General features: G+C 42.3%; 1 protein-coding gene across 2 annotated transcripts in view; it reads right to left on the bottom strand.

Annotated features, from left to right (window-relative positions):
- The window catches only part of luzp1 (leucine zipper protein 1), a 70,623-nt gene extending 60,438 nt beyond the window's left edge, over nucleotides 1–10,185 (bottom strand). For both annotated transcript variants that reach the window (XM_084045602.1, XM_084045601.1), the window contains exon 1: nucleotides 9,925–10,185. The gene's annotated coding sequence lies outside the window, so the exon portion shown is untranslated. The remainder of the gene's footprint in view (nucleotides 1–9,924) is intronic.
- Between the last annotated feature and the right edge of the window lie 7,681 nt (nucleotides 10,186–17,866).

The following is a 17,866-nucleotide window of genomic DNA, read 5'->3' on the forward strand; positions in this document are numbered from 1 at the left end:
GGTGTTAGGACACATCTGGATGCCCTCAGAACCAGACCATGACCTCAGGATGACCGGACCTCCGCTGGACACTGGACCGGCACCACCAAACAGAACCACTGTACACTCAGCCAGATGTCAAGGCTACCAGCTGAAAATAACAGACCAAAACAACACAAATCCTAGCAGAGAGAACGAGAGGGTTGGGAGCATTTGTTTAACTACGAAGCCATGGAAGAGGAGTTGAAAGAGACTTATTACTGTGCTCCCACACATAAACATTCATTAAATTCTAGTGATGGGACCCAAAACACACAAACCTACCACTGAGTAAGGGACAGTGGTTCCAAATACAGCCTTTTATGGATATTACTGTGCTGATACACAGGAGTTTGACATCTGTGTCTGCGTGGGTAGGTGGCAAGTGGGTTTGTATTTTCATATCTTGTGGGGCTCCTGGTTAGCGTCTCTTTTGGCTGACAGATTCCAAATAAATACTGAAGAATGACTCGTCGTCTCAGCTGTCTCCCAGCAACAGTGTCATGAGACCGGACTGTTGTGGACCTGTGGCCCTGCAGGGAAGTAGAGCGTGATGTTCCTCACAGAGTTTTGTCCACCTTCCTTTTCCTTTTCTTTCCTTTCCTTTCCTGACTGGCTATTCAGCCGGCCAGACCTCTCGGAAGGAGAAGAATGCACCTTGAACCAGACTGGAATGGCTCCTGAAATATGCCAAATATGCCCCCGTTTCCCCCCTCTGAAAGACGTAGACTAGCTAGCCCACCCTCCCTCACATCCAGCACCCCCAAACCACAGCATTCCTGTGTTCTACACAGTGCCCAGCGTGTGAACGCCTGTGATGCATTCAAACAAACACACATACTACACAAACACCCATACACACACTTGTGCAACCTCACACAGAAAATGTTGAGGACATTAATAACACAAGTTTCCACCCAGCTGACCCAGACATGCCTTTTAAGGGTAAGCAGTTCAGATTTCTCTTTTCATTAACTTCCAAAAATACCCCTCGACCAAGCCGGGGGAGGAGAATGAGAGGAGGGGGGGGGGGGGGGGGGGGGCTCTACTCTAGTGAGAACAGCCAGAAGAGAGGAAGACAGACAGAGAGAGAGAACTGATAACAATCACAAGGAGTGAGGCTGCAATGGAAATATTGGCCAGTTAAGAAGATTCAACAACAACACACAAAAAATGTGGCTGAGGAATTTACAAGAAATGTCTTTTAACTTTAACTCTTCCCCTGTTAAAACTTCTCAGTCCCTCCCTCTCCCTGGCTTGCTGTGCCTCCTACACACTCTTGAAGTCTGCTTCTCTTCCACCCCCCCATCCTTCTCTTTCAGGTTTGTTGAAGTAGCCATTTTTGAGACATATAGGGAACAAAACAGGCACTCGGGGACCTTCTGTAAAACAACTTGTTCTAATGTCCAGCAGAAACCAAACTCCCCCATAACAGCAGCCATTTAGTAAAAAAAGAAACTACACGAGGAAAATAATGATTTCAGGTCAACTTGAAAACACATCAAAACACACAGTAGCAGCACGATGACCCACATACTACCGTAGTGCAGTCCAAACTCCAGCCATATGGGGTCTGGCCAGGCCTCTGATTAAACATTAGAGGACTTAACACCTGCAGCTACCAAGATATCCCTTAACAGCCACATGTATATTTTGGGCCGGGGTTTTATAGTAATTAGGCTAGATTGACGCTACGTGGGAAAGGAGGGGGATTACAAGAGGGAGAGAGAGGCATAGAGCAGACTCATGCAACAAATTAACCCTGATTTCTTTTTTTTTTAAATAAACTAAATAGCTGTGTCAAAATGTAAATAGCTTTATAATTTAAAAAAAAAGATTCTTTGGCCTGGACTCGGACTGCAGAGGCCGCCACCAGAGGCAGTGCTGGTGGAAAACTATCACACATATGTGACTCATCAAGCAACAGAAACCGCAAAACATAATTACATTCTGGTGTGGCATCAATGGACACAACATTGACAGACTGTACGTCTGTCTGTGTCCTTGTGATAAGGAAATGGTGGACCGTTGGGGAGCCCAAATGAAGACCAGATGATGACATGGTGGTACCTCTCTCTCTCTCTCTCTCTCTCTTTCTTTTAGTATAACATGCTTTATTTCACAAAGCCTTCAATTGGTGTACAGCAGGTCAGTGGACTGGTTGCAGGCAGAGCTACAGGGGAGCTATGGCTGCCGCTGCACATAAATAAGAATTCCTGAAATATGGGGCGATGAGGCACTGTGGAAGTCTGGTAAGAGTCAACATTACAACCTGTGGATAATTCCTGAGGAATACTGATGGGGGAGAACTGAAGACATCTGTTTACAGTCAGCACACTTCACAGTGCGTCTATGGCCCGTTTTATAACTCACCATAAAAGATGTCTCGAATCACGTTCCTCCTCCAGATCCTATTGGTACAACCGCTCTTGTATACATAGATCTAAACCAGTTTAAAAAGTGGATAGAATGAAGACCAGAATGCAGTTTAAGACACAGCATGGGACTGGGGTTGTTCTGAACATCTCAATTTATATACTGTATGTTTGTTGCCACGTCTGTATTAGCAGCTGCAAGCTCAAAGCATAACAAACTATCATGTTATCCTCTTGGCTTGCTAGCCGATGGATTGTCACCCTCAAGGGCAGTGGCAGATTTACAAGCATAATTGGGAATGCTGCTCAAATATAGCCTTCAATTGAGCCATGGGGTTTTCTGCATAATTATAAGGAAAGACAATGTGAGTCTGCCAAGCTTGCTAACATGACTGGATAGCAAGCTTGTTGAACATAAAAGAGTATGAGGCACAATAAATGTGTCACTTTGAGGGCCTGAGGGGCATGGAAAGAGTAAGAGTAGAGATGGTTGAAGCTAAAGGCTTCACTGATTTCATTTATGTATTTATGGGGGGGGGGGGGGGGGGGGTACTTCAACATTTAATCTGTCTGGTCATGGGAATAATTGAATATGTTGGCATTATTTCATGGTCAATCATTTGAATTTGAAGACCTTATAATTTATAACACTCTAATTCTCCAAATCCAATAATCACCCACTGACATAATATTATAACAAACCCCCTGCTGTCATATCAACAGTATGCCAACAGAACTCAGTACTCAGACCTCCCTGATGGCGAGCCCCCTCGCTCCTGCAAATCCACTGTCACCTGCAACTGGGCAAAGTACTGAGGCCTCACTGCCGCCTGACACAGAGGTCTGCCAGAGCCCCACCACGGCACCCAGTAATGAGGGGGCCGTTTGTCACGTTTAAGGACCAATAACAAGGGCAGCTTCACAGCAGAGGGCTGCCACACTGATTTCTCACACACTGAGAGATGTTTGGTCAACAGATTCTGTTCTCCCCTCACCATGGAAGTCTTGTAGAGCTAGAGATCTATTGGAATGGACTGCATGCATGAAGAGTGTGTGTGTGTGTGTGTGTGTGTGTGTGTGTGTGTGTGTGTGTGTGTGTGTGTGTGTGTGTGTGTGTGTGTGTGTGTGTGTGTGTGTGTGTGTGTGTGTGTGTGTGTGTGTGTGTGTGTGTGTGTGTGTGTGTGTGTGTGTATTAATGAGGGACAGAACAAGAGTGTGAACACTCTGAAGGCTGAGGCTACCTGATGACTGACTGACATTCTCACTTTCAAGTATGTGACAACAGATAAACATATAGCTGGGAGCTATACAAAAATCACATTGGCAGAAACACGCAAGCACGCACACTACAGCCAGACCAGCACACAGTGCTATTGGCCATTACTGAACCGTTTTGGCGACATCGGTATCGGCAATTACGTAGCTGATTTTAATCATTTTAATAATTAAAAAGTGTTAAAAGATGCATAAAAAAATCTAAACGCACTGCATTGCAAAGCACGCTAACGGCAAGTGGGGCCTGGCAGACTGCGCAGCATGCGAGTGCGGGGAGCTTGAGTAGACTGTCGATCACATAGTCAACACCTGTCCCCTGTATAGACCACCTTCAGAGGAAGGCCTCTTCCTAGTTGGACCAGAGATGAGGGCGTGGCTGCAAGACACAGAGTAGGACATTTGATGCCGATACACAAAAGAAGAAGAAATCTAAACAGGGTTAGACAATTCATGAACACCTAAGGGTACATACGGCACTTTCCCCTCCACACAGCCAGGCTGCATATGACAGCTGAAACAGAGCAGTATTTGGCAAGTACACACACACACACACACACACACACACACACACACACACACACGCACACACACACAACCCCTACCCCACCCAAAAACTCAGTTCAAGTAGTTTGAACTCCAGCTGAAATCACAGAGCCCTGCCCTTCCACCAGCCCACAACTGATAAAGAAAGCTGGCACGGAGGGCGGGCAGGCAGGAAGAGGGGAGAGGGGAGAAAAGCTTCACACAGGAGGCAGAGAAAAAGGTCGAGATGGAGGAAAAGGAGGAGGGTAAAAGAGCAGGAAAAGGAGATGGGAGAAAGAAGGAAAGACGCAGGGAAGAAGGGAATTGTACAGGAGAGTCAGGAGAGAAGAAGCAAAGGGGAGAATAGAAGAAACATTCCCTGGGTGTCTGCAGTAAACAAAAACATCCAAAAACACATGAGGGCAGCTTTAAGACCAATAACACAGCCACTGTTGGTAGGCACACACACATGAGGTATAATGTGCAGACATAAAAAAAAACATATTGCAACCCTTTACGTATGTTTTCTTTTATTGCACAGACACATCTTTATGGCTGGCCGGCCAACACTTATTAGACATACAGACAACAGTGGGTCCAGCTGGCCTGCGTATTGTCAACAGCAGTCTCTGTCCCGGATACTGAACCCATTATTACATTATCAGAAAGCGCACACACACACACACACACACACACACACACACACACACACACACACACACACACACACACACACACACACACACACACACACACACACACACACACACACACACACACACACACACACACACACACACACAGCTGTGTGTGGGCTTTTTATACAAAGCCTCTGTAAGAGATCATGATTCGTCTGTGCTATTTCAAGGAAGACGCTTTCTTGAATGCTCCAAACATCATCCTGTGCCCTGTGTGAATCTATCAGTCATCTATTCCTGGCGGAGAGGGTTATTGCCTGGAGCTAAAAGTGAAAGTCTATCACTATGAATAGCTAACTACCACACATCCCCACAAGCCAGGCCTAATTCTATCTGGGCTATCTGTTTACAGAATAATAAGATATATGGGTTAAACTGTACGTCACTTCTGCTTGTGCACTCAGTGACATACTTTAACCTACAGTAACTGTTACTAGAGGCTCACACAGCATACACTTTATCCTAACTGTTCCTAGAGGATCACACAGCATACACTTTATCCTAACTGTTCCTAGAGGAACACACAGCATACACTTTATCCTAACTGTTCCTAGAGGAACACACAGCATACACTTTATCCTAACTGTTCCTAGAGGAACACACAGCATACACTTTATCCTAACTGTTCCTAGAGGAACACACAGCATACACTTTATCCTAACTGTTCCTAGAGGAACACACAGCATACACTTTATCCTAACTGTTCCTAGAGGAACACAACACACAGCATACACTTTATCCTAACTGTTCCTAGAGGAACACACAGCATACACTTTATCCTAACTGTTCCTAGAGGAACACACAGCATACACTTTATCCTAACTGGTCCTAGAGGAACACAACACACAGCATACACTTTATCCTAACTGTTCCTAGAGGAACACACAGCATACACTTTATCCTAACTGTTCCTAGAGGAACACAACACACAGCATACACTTTATCCTAACTGTTCCTAGACCTAGAGGAACACACAGCATACACTTTATCCTAACTGTTCCTAGAGGAACACACAGCATACACTTTATCCTAACTGTTCCTAGAGGAACACACAGCATACACTTTATCCTAACTGTTCCTAGAGGAACACACAGCATACACTTTATCCTAACTGTTCCTAGAGGAACACACAGCATACACTTTATCCTAACTGTTCCTAGAGGAACACACAGCATACACTTTATCCTAACTGTTCCTAGAGGTAGAGGATCACACAGCATACACTTTATCCTAGCTGTTCCTAGAGGAACACACAGCATACACTTTATCCTAACTGTTCCTAGACCTAGAGGAACACAGAGCCTGATCTGACCACTTAAGCCCCCAGTTTATACGTCTTACGATGGTGTATTTCGAAAATAGCTAAAATAGCTGATCAACAAGCATGTAGATCTGTTATTTTAAAATGTTCGCCGGTGACAAAATAAGAATGCCAGGCTGAAAGTGGCTAACAACGGTCAGGCTCAATATGCCAGTCTTTCTCATTCTGTCCATGTATGAATGTATATCTGTCTATCTATCTCTCTGTATTCGTAAAAAGTGTTAAAAGCACTGGCTCAGATAATTACTCATATTTATACATTCACCCTGGTGTAGATAATAACTCTACAGTGCAACCGAGTTACTCTGAAATGTAATTTCCCCCCCTGTTTGTATTTCCAAATGATCACAGAAAAGCAGCTCAGATGTTCCTGGGATTGTGCCTCTATCCACTTTGGAAACAGCAAAGCATCTACGCTTCAAGCTCATTTTCAAAGAGTTAATACACTATTTATAAATGCCAACGTAATTCCACACTTATGTGATCCTACTATACAAATAATAGCGGTATTTTGTATAAACCGTGATGTGCAAGAGTGGCAGTAATACCAGCATCACTGGGCTGGGTCTGAAGTGCCCAGTGGTCTGATTCTCCCAGGCAGAAAACCGCAATATTTTAATTTAATCCCCAGAGCAGTCATTTAGCCACACCGTAATCCCCAGGTCCAACGCTTAGTCTGATAATTACCCTTATTGGACACCCATAATGATGAGTTTTTGGTTTCGCCCAAAGCAGCACAGGCAGTTTCATTGGGCGGTTACAACGTTCCATGAAGTGGAAAACCAATCGTGCGTGGTATGGCCCGAGGTCATAAAAGAGAAGAGGGCAGAGAATTATTAGGCTTAATTTATACTCCAATCGCACGACACTGTTGCTTGCCTAAAATAACTGATCTTCAAGCTAAGCTTGCACCACAACGTGTCGCATCGCAGGCCACACGATCATAAATTAGGCTTTACTTTGCAACAGCAGGTGACAGTTATCAAACAGGTCACAATACATTATACAATCTATGATCTTTGCTTTACTTTCACGCTTTTAGTCATAAAGTCACCTTCAAGAAGACAAAGTCCTCTAGTAGCTGTGTGGTGACACTCCTTCACAGTTAAGTCCTGAGTGTTATGGGTCCATTTGTACACTCAAGAGTTAAATTACAACTCAGGATTTAGCCGTGTTCTGTGTCAATAGTATGGACTGTCTTTGGACTGAGCAAGCATGTTGAGTTAAGTTATGTTACGTGTGCAAAGATCAAAGAGTACAGTTAGTCCAATTCTACAACTAGAACAGGACTAAAACATTCAGCAGTCATCACATGCAATCTGCCTAACAAAGAGCACTTAAAACACTTCACATTCCTTCACTTTCAACTTTTATCGTATTGCCCCTACAGATCACTGAACAGTCATGAAAAAGGTCACCTCTTCTTCACACATTATATATGAATCCTCTAGCTGATTCTCATATTAGAGGCCCTTTTAAAGGAGCCTGTGCCCATTGAACTCTGTGCCAAGCTGACTTGCAGATACTTGTGTCGTTACCTCCATCACATGAGGGGCTGGCCCGTGTGGCAGAGCACCAGAGCTGGTACAGAAGCTGGTATGAAGTGCAGCTGGCAAGGAGGCAGCGCCTTACTGGAAAGCCATCAGTGATGTTGCCTCCTTCATGTCTGAAACAGGTCAAGGCAGGTCCCCTCCATATCCCTCCCGCCTTTGCCTTTTTACGAGCCCCACCTGGGAGATTAGTATTCCACCACCAACCACTACCGTTCCTGCTGCTGACATAGACACGAGCACACATACGATACTTGCACACATGCATGCAAACACCACACCACAGACACAGACATGGACAGTACAGTCTTACACACACTATATAGTACAAAAATACCTTAACTCTGAGCATCAAAGTCGCCCATCTTCCAAATACCCATACAGACAAACATAAGCACAACAGAATCGTCGCCAGAGGTCAAGTTGAAGTGAGTCTGTTCCCACTGCTGTCAGGCAGGTTATTAATATGACATAATGCCCAGATCTAGGGAGGCTATTGTCGTCCTAATGCCACACAACAACGAAAAACTGTGATTCTATAGGAAATAAACGCACCTTTGAGACAAGACCTCTAACCAAAGCTCTCTAGCCTACGTGGGATAGCACAAAAACTAGTCCATTTAAACTGTAAAAGATGAGCCGTTTGCAGTGGTGGAGAAAGTACTCACATTCTTTACTTAAGTAAAAGTATCAACATTGTAATGTATAAATACTCTGTTACAAGTAAAAGTACCAGTATTCAAAATTGACTTGAGTAAAAGTACCCAAGTATTGGAATCAAAATATACTTTATATATACTAAAAGTAAAAGTACTCATTATGCACAATGTCCCATTTCACAAGTTTCCAAATGTATAAAATCCTGAACTGGTTAATGTATGTTTTACAAATTAACTAGTAACTAAGGTTTTCAAATAATTGCAGTGGAGTAAAAGTATATGTTTTTGCCACTGAGATGTAGTGGAGTAGAAGTACAGTACTTGAGTAAATGTACAGTACTTAGTTAGTTTTCACCACTGGCAGTTTGCAGCTTGCTACATTGTTACAGCTGTAACCTAAACATTCCTTTCCTGTTCACTTGTAATGTACTGGGAAATGGGAGAAGAAGAAGAAAAGAAGAAAAAAAACATTTCCTCGTGTGGTAGGTTATAACATCTAGATTTAAATGAGCTCACTGTTGTGTGTGTTATATTAGTATAAATTAATAAAACAGAAAGAGCAAGAGAGAAAGAATTCTAGGATTTTTTTTAAAGTTGAAAAGAAAAAATCCCTAAAATACCAATACATGCTCCTGCTCTGAATGGTGACGTACATACGGGGGTTCAGGATTGTTTATGCTCAGTCAAATATAATAATGTGTAGTAGTGGCTAGCGATAGAATATATAATATATATGAAGGCATGTTTTGGCTTGCCACATAATTGTACACATGTTAATCGCTGTGATTTAGATTTTTTTTTAAAAAGATGTAAGTGGTGTGGGAACCGCTACATTTCACCACCTGGTTTTCGCCGCAGTCCGTCCTATGACTCCTATCCTATGCTTCCTTTTAACACAAGGGGAGGAGGGGTAAAAAAAAAAAGAAGAAAAAAACAGTGTTGCCAGGTTTTGCGAGAGAAATAAGCAACCAGGTCTAGTAAAACAAGCCCAAAAGAAGCAACTTAGGCCACATGAGCACTTTATTAAACCTATATATTTTTTTTAAATAGGACATCTTCAAGCCTTGTAGATGTGCTATAGATGTGCTATTTTCACAAACTCTTGCAACAAAATGTGTGAATATCTGGAATGTTTTTGAAACATTCTAACAACACAAATGCTCCCTGCATGGCACAAAACATTAACATGAAAATATTTGAGAACCAAGAAATAATAATTGAAGAATTTGGAAGCAAACCTAAATAAGCAACTACACTTAAGAAACAAGCCCAAAACACCACAACCACCACTATTTACAAGCGACTTTACAGAAAAGCAAGACCAAAGTCACTTATAATAAGCCGACATGGCAACACTGGCAAAAACTTGCCGCAGAAGAGTTCTGCAGTCCCGAGTCCCGACTCTGTGTCGAACTCAGGAAGCCGCTCAATCTGAACCGTTAGCACCGAATTCATCTTTAAAAAAAACACCATACAGTCCACAGGCACAGTTACGTCTTAACTCACCCGTTATAGATCCGATGGGAAATAAAGAGAGGGGCAGGTAATCCACAACTTCACACGATTCGTGTCGGAGGAGAGTTCGTGCGGGCAAACGACTGTGTCGTTGAGCATAAGTTCTTCCACATATTCTTCTTCATAGACACAGGGGGATGTTTTTTTTTCTTCACTCCCCGAGTTGCTTTCGTTGTTCCTTTCCTTTCCTCTCTACATTCCCCTCCCTGTGCTGTAGGATCAAACCATCACATTCCACCGTGTCCCCTAACAATGAAAAAGGTGGGTTTTCCTTTCTGCGCCGGAGGACCCACCCCTTGGAATGACTCTGCTCGGGCTGACCGCAAAAAGAACGCCCTTCCCGGCTGTGAAGTCCCGCCTCTCTCCCATACAAGTCTATCCGATGAAGAGCGAATTTAAGCTGAATAGATGATAAACTCTCTCAGTAGTCAGCACAGCAGTACAGTATATACAGCAGTGGTTCTCAAACCGTTTTGGCTCAGCTCAGGGCACCCCTGTAAATAACTTTTTCACCCACGGCACCGCTGAATTATAGCACCTTACATTTATGTCTTATTATTACAGTACGTAAATAGGTAAATATTTCCCCCTAAAATACAGTATGTTACGAGGAAAACTTGAGAGGACATACGTTTCCATTAGGACAGATTGAAAATAACTTCATACATGACGTTTAACCACTTGAGCCAGCATCCATATTCTGAGGGGAACATTCACCAAAAATAGCAGATCTACAAGATCTACAAGCTCATCTACAAGCAGATCTACAAGCTGACGTGTTGTGAGCTTATAAATATGCTATTTTTGGAGAATAGATTTGGTGTAGATTGTGGTTAAACTGAAGTGATATTGATAAATTCCAAATATTATCAAAGTATTCTGTGGCACCCCTGGGACTTAAGACAACCCTGATATACAGTAGGCCTACATATACGCCACTACACGCAGATAGCTGAATGACCTTTAATATTCTCGGCCTGTTAAACCAAAATGCATGGAATACAATACAGTCAGGATATCATCAGAACATTGCCCAAAAAAGGATGGCATTGCAAGTTGAATGGGCTCCACCACAGGAATGCAAGTTAGTCTGGGGCCTGGCATGGTATGGTAGGGAGGAAACATCAAAAAAGTTCTGCACCTTTTATGGTTACGGGGTGAGAAATGGATAAAGTGACATCATTCTGCCTTGAATGTGCCATGTTTGATTTAAACCTTAAAGGGTAAGACCACTTTGGTAGAGGTTTGGGTTGTGTAGTTACCTTGCCATGATGTAACTCCAAAGGTGGGCAAGAAATAAAAAATAATTGCTCCATTGATTAGAAATTGATAATTCAAAATATGCTCCTCATTGACTTACATTGTACGGTAAAACAGCTCTCAACTATTTGAAGATCTGGATCCGGATCTGCCGATCCAGTCCGGGTTTTCTAATTATCAAAAATGCCAAAATCAACAGGAAGTTGACATTTTTATTTAAAAAAAAAACAGTACTGGGTTTGGTGATGTTCTATATTGTCTGAATCAACTTTGTTTGCGTTCGTTTTTGTGCTAAAAGAGTGACTTTGAGAGCTGTTTTACCGTACAAGTCAATGAGGAGCATATTTTGAATGATCAATTTCTAATCAATGGAGTAATTATTTTTTATTTCTTGCCCACCTTTGGTGTTACATCATGGCAAGGTAACTACACAACCCAAACCTCTACCAAAGTGGTCTTGCCCTTTAAGCTATACAAAGAGCATTTTGTTAGCAGTCCAATAGGCTATAATGATCCCTGAGTCCTGACTTTATGGTTCATTTAATTCTTCCTATTCAGTGATTGTTTCTTGAACCCTGGCATCCCTATTCGGGGCAAACATTCGGCAGAAATAGCAGATCTACAAGCTCACAACATGTTGACTTAGTCATTGTGAGCTTGTAGATTGGCTATTTTCGGCAAAGAGATAAGGGTAGAGAGGGAAACGGACGGGGCCCAGTGTAGACCCCTGGGGGACGCTAATCAACTATGCCCATCTGGGTTTAAGTGTTCATACCATGATGACTGAAGCTCACTGTCCAGTGACCACTGCCTATATTAGAATATACCATACAGTATGTCAGTTTGTTCTGTGATTCACTCTCAAATTTCTCCATCTCGACGGTCTCGCTCACCCCATGTTAGATCCTCAGCTGTGTGTGACTGTCAGTGTCACATCATTCACATCAGAGAAGGCTGAATGACAGGTTGTCAGTTGTCACCATTAGCAGTTCACACCAGGACAAACTCCACTCCAAAAGGCAAATGTCTGACATTTTGGAACATTGCATGGCAAAATCCTTACTGTTAATTTAACTAAGTGTAAAAAAATAGATCTACAGGGTCAATTTGCACACCCTCTGAGTTAAACCAACACCATGCAATTCTCACAGTCTAATGTGTTTGGTTTTGAAGTCCAGGGCAACTGACACCACATCGAGTTGATAGTATGCCCTGCAGTGATAAAAAAAAAATGCAATAACCCAACAGAGGCCTTTTGTTTACTGTGTATTGCAGCATGATTATAAGGCACTAAATGTTACAGTTTTATTAACCACAAGTCTGTCATTGTCTTCTGTTGGTGTTGTAACCACGGTGGTTGGCATTGCTTTCATAACTGACAGTGTGTGTTTATGTGTGTTAAAAAGACCAGAGTTACATGATGCAGACCCACATTAAGGAGTATAGTAACATGTGGAGTACTTTAACAGAGAGTTCAGGGTCCATTTTTGTTTGTATGGATGTGGTAGCTCAGCAGTCTCTCTCTCTCACACACACACACACACACACACACACACACACACACACACACACACACACACACACACACACACACACACACACACACACACACACACACACACACACACACACACACACACACTCTCTCTCTCTCTCTCTCTCTCTCTCTCTCTCTCTCTCTCTCTCTCTCTCTCTCTTGCTCTCTTTCTCTCTGTATCACTCTCTCCTCTTTGTTTTTACATCCCTAGAACAGTTCATAACAATTAAAAACATGAATCCCATCATCAGCCTTTAGGGTCAAAATCATCAGAGGAGGCCATAAACATTGCTGTCTGTCATCGCTTACCTATATTCCCCAAAACAAAGTCCTCTATTGTCACTGTTGCTATTGAGAATGAACATCTGCAGTTGAGCTTCGTTAACATTCTGTAAAAGAGAGGGGCTGGGTCAATATTGGATGTCAAAAGTCTCCCACTCCTCCGTGACCTCGAGTGTGGCTGGCATGACCTAAACACTTGTGTAACAAAAACACTGCTTTCTTGAGATTCTCACAGTCAATCCATTGTTTCCCCCTCATTAAACATCCCTACCCTCTCAAAAGGTTATATCGCTCTGATCGTATCATTTGACGTAATGAGCTGGGCGAGGTGAAAATACTGTTATGCTATTGCTCTTGCCAGGTGGAGAGAAAGGCCAAAGATAGCAAATAATCAAAGAGAATTTAAATCTCTTCAGGGGCCAAGGGCATAACCAGGCATGTATCGACACTTTAATAAAGTGTCAAGACAGACAAGTTCCAGAATGTGTGTGTCCTTTATACAATGTACGCTCCATATATTCTGTTAACAACACTACTTTTGTTTGTCCATTTGTTTATAGACATACAATTATGTGTTCTGAGAGACAGAGACAGACAAAGTCAGAGAAAACACTTCAGAAGTCATCATATGGGGGCCCCGGGCCTATACATCAGTCTCCACAGGGACATGTCTGGTCTGTAGTCAAAGAGGGGCTAAAAATAAATATCCCTTTACCCTTGAAGAAGAAATACACTAAAACCCAACAGAGCAGGAGAAAGAGCAAGTTGGAAGTAAAAACACACATGGAAAATGGCCTTTTCCAAGGATGTGTGTATCTCCTGTATTTCACACATCTTGAGATGTTTGGCTCACGTACAAACAGGTTTCTGTCATTTGGGGAATTTGAATGAGTACATCAAATGAAATATAATGCAGACGCATAACACAGACTGCAATGAAATACAGGAATATAAGCTCTCTGTCAGGGAAGTGAATGTCCATGTACTGTAAGGCATACAAACACAGTCGGGAAGAGCTGTGTCTCAAGCCAACATCCTTCCTAAACACAAACATCCTTCACCAGCTTTCAGCACTGATTCACAGAACACGGATGCACAAGGTGTTCAGTTCACTGCAACAAGCTTTGACTGACATTATCATAATTATGTTTTTTGCTAAATACTACCAGTTTATCATAATTTCCCCCTCCCTCCTTCTTTTTGTTAAATGGTCGATGCTTATGGCAAGGTACTACCTGGCACAGGTAAAATGAAGTGCCCTTCTGTTGACTTCCATGGGAGAGGGCATCAGTAATGGCAGCAATGGGAGAGGGGTGTAGGTGTGCACAGGACGAGATGTGTTCCCAGACAGCAGCACCAATACCATCCTCCTACCCTCCTTGGGGAAAGCACAAACCCAACGACTACAACTATTCAAACGCTATAGGTACGTATCCTATAAAAAAGATCTTGGGGTCCTGCCAGCATTCCCTCTCCGTGTCTCTGCACACCTGGGCTGAAGACATACCATACTCTCTGTTGTCCAATGGCCGTGAAGATTAGGGATTCCACAGACTGACCTGAGCAGCAGTGCAGAACATCAGGGCTCGCCTATCTGTCTTATCTTTTCAGGGCAGAGTAGGCAGTCAGGGCTCTCTTATAGACAAATTTATGTGACAGGAGGAATGAGATGGCAGGCTGGAGCCCAAGGCAGGATTTAAACCTGTGGAAGCATCTCTTACATACTGTCTGAACAGTTTTACAAGTGCTGTGGTTAAAGTCAATATAGGATTTCTTTTTGTTTATTCCAACAGCATTTCCACTTCAATAGGGGAGGATTATGTGACATTGGTGTGGATTAGGGTAAATGCAGAAATATAAATGTAATGATATTTTGAAATACTATCGGGCCGGTATGCGGACCTCACACGTACGTCGCACCGCCGGTCTGACCGATATGCCCATATATGGAGATCTCTGTATCAGTCACTCCTTGTCCCTTTTATGCCAATATATTGTAGGAGATCCCTGATGTCATTAGTATATGCCCATTGGGCATGCCCCCTTTTGTGCCCATATATAATGGATCTGACTGATTTGTTTGCGCTGATGCCAAGATGATACATTCAGGTTAGACAACCCACTCCATATTTGGGCATACCGGTAGCTGCATTGGGAACTCCTTCTGGTTATGGCTGAGTCATAGTGACATGGGCGTGATGACGTGTCCGCTGGCTGGCCCTTAAGCCAATTTTGATATAGGATTGTAAACTAAAAACTAAATTGTGTGGAAATAGACTAAAAAAGACAGCACTACAAGTCAGCACTTTTGTAATTTGTTCAGGCTTTTGTAGACTGTAGGGTAGGCTTTTGCTGCTATGGTTTCAAATCCACAAATAAACCAACACTAGGGGGATGTGTTGAGAAGGAAACAAAGCTCTCAAAATTTACAGTAGTGGCAGAATGGTACGTGTTACTCACCAAAAATATAACTTTTAAGCAAAACATTACATTACATAATATGTGAAGAATTCCTAAATATATGTACAGTAGCCTACATATACTGGATAATATATTTTCAGAAATATTTCATAATGGGTATTAATTTTACATGTATTGACAAAGAAGTACAAACGTGACGCATAGCTTAGCCAATCAGTGAAGCCAATAGGTCATCGGGTTAGCCAATCACAGTGCCTCCAAAACAAATACATGGGAGCAGGCGAGCAGCGGCACAAACGTGACGTGAAGCTCGGCCAATCTGCAAAGTTAACGGGTTTGGTTGGCTAATCAGGTTTGGCTTCCAAACACACAGAGATTCAGTGCGTGCGGAACTGGTTTTGTTCTAGTTTCTTGGAACCCTGGTGCTTTCACGGAACTGGCCGTGAACCGGCTTGCGTTTCCATCAGTTTTAAGCAGAACCATTGTAATTGGGGGTGGCATATCTGCTGAATGGTTAGAGAGGAGCAGGAGTCCCCAGTTGCCCCAGGTTCGATTCCAGGCCTGGCCAGCAATGTGTCGAATAGGATAAGTCAAAGTGTCCATTTCACAGGGGAAATTCGCCATTGACAGTTACAGTTTCCCTTTTCTTTTTTTTAATGATGATTTTTCGCTTGCTTTTTCCATTGTTTATATCGCATCTGCATCTTCCAACCTGTAGAATAGTGACACGCCCACTTTGGCTCCCAGTTCAGGTCAAGAAAAAACAAGTATTTTGTGGTTCCAGTTCCGAACCAACTTTTAGGGGTCTGAACCAATTTATTTCAGTGGAAACACTCTGAACTGGTTCAAAATTTGACGGGAAAAAAGAACGGAACCGGTTCAACCCTGGTGAAAAAGGGGCCACAGACAGACAGACTGACATACAGTACAGAGAATCCGTGAATGGTGAATAAATAGATAAACTTAGAGGTCGCACTGGAACAAAGCAGGTGGGAATAGGCAGACGGGCAGGCAGGCAGGTAGACACGGATGAAAACTGTGGTTGGACTGCTATAGGGAGCTAGTATAGGCCTACTGTATAGCTAGTATATCAAATCACGATTATAATAGCTATAACTAGCTGGGACATATTGCTTATTTGATGCACTGAGCAGTGAGGTCCATACTTTTTCATCTATCACTCACGTCTCTTGAATGTCCAGTCTGAAGGGGTATTTCACTTTAAAACACTTCTGGGTTCATTTTAACATCTACTCTGGCTTTTCTGTGCACACCAGACAGTTTTATGGTTAGCCTACTTGATTCAATATTTAGATATTTATATTCATTGTCCCTAGTTCTGGTGACTGATGTTGTCCTTTTAATACGTTACATACAATTACTTTTATTATTTTATTTATTTATTACATTTTCAAATTAATTCATTTTTAAAAAGTGAGCCCCTCAGAGCACAGGTCGTCGCCAGGCCAGGTTGCATAACCAGGGCCTGCAAACTTTGGAAGTCAGTCATACTCAATTGAAATGAAATCTGAAAAATCTGACTGATACATCTTGATCACAGGACTCCAGAGATCATGTGTACGTAAGTTTCTGGCTTATAATGTATTATGCGTTGCTCATTCATTATTGTGGCACCAACCAATTGCCTCCAACCAAGCTCAACATTAAAGCAATACAAAATGGAGAGGATTACTTCCCCTAACCCTGTCACCTACAGTTTCCAATATTACATAACATTGCCAACATAATATGACAGATATGACAGTAAATAGATAACACCGTATTCCCCCCAACACATTCCCCATAACAAATAACAAAATAACTCAATTAACAACAATAAGGGGGGGAGACAGACCATGCTATCTAAAATGTATTTTAGATAGCATGTTATTTAAACAGATGTTAGGTTCATTGTTCACCTGCTATCCCGTAGTTAGATTATTAATTTGATAGTAGCCTATATTGTTTACTTTAAAGTTTACTTTAGACTGATGCTAGGTTCCTGTCTCTCTGCTTTTGATGCACAGTATGTGATTACCTTGCTTCATCTTCTTAAGTCGCTCTGGATAAGAGCATCTGCTAAATGCTAAATGCTAAATAATTACCTGCAGGGCAACTGAGAATCATCAAATCAATGGCATTTGCTAGTTCAATTTGTATTGTCTGCACATGTTTAAGCAGAATGATCAAGTTAGATACAGTAGATAACTTAAAAAGCGTTATGAATTGTTATTAGTAATCATCAACATGCAATCATATTGGTAAACCTAAAAATAATTGTTTTCATATCTTGTTTAGCAGATTTACGTCAGACAGTTTTTCACAGTTTTCTGGCTAACTTTCTAATCCTTCTTTGTGAATTACAATTTTGACCATCTCACTTCTACAAACTCTCCAAATAGGCTTATCCTACATCATTTACTTGTGTCATCT

Source organism: Gymnoscopelus microlampas (genome assembly GCF_963454915.1).
Source record: "Gymnoscopelus microlampas genome assembly, chromosome: 20".
NCBI lineage: Eukaryota > Metazoa > Chordata > Actinopteri > Myctophiformes > Myctophidae > Gymnoscopelus > Gymnoscopelus microlampas.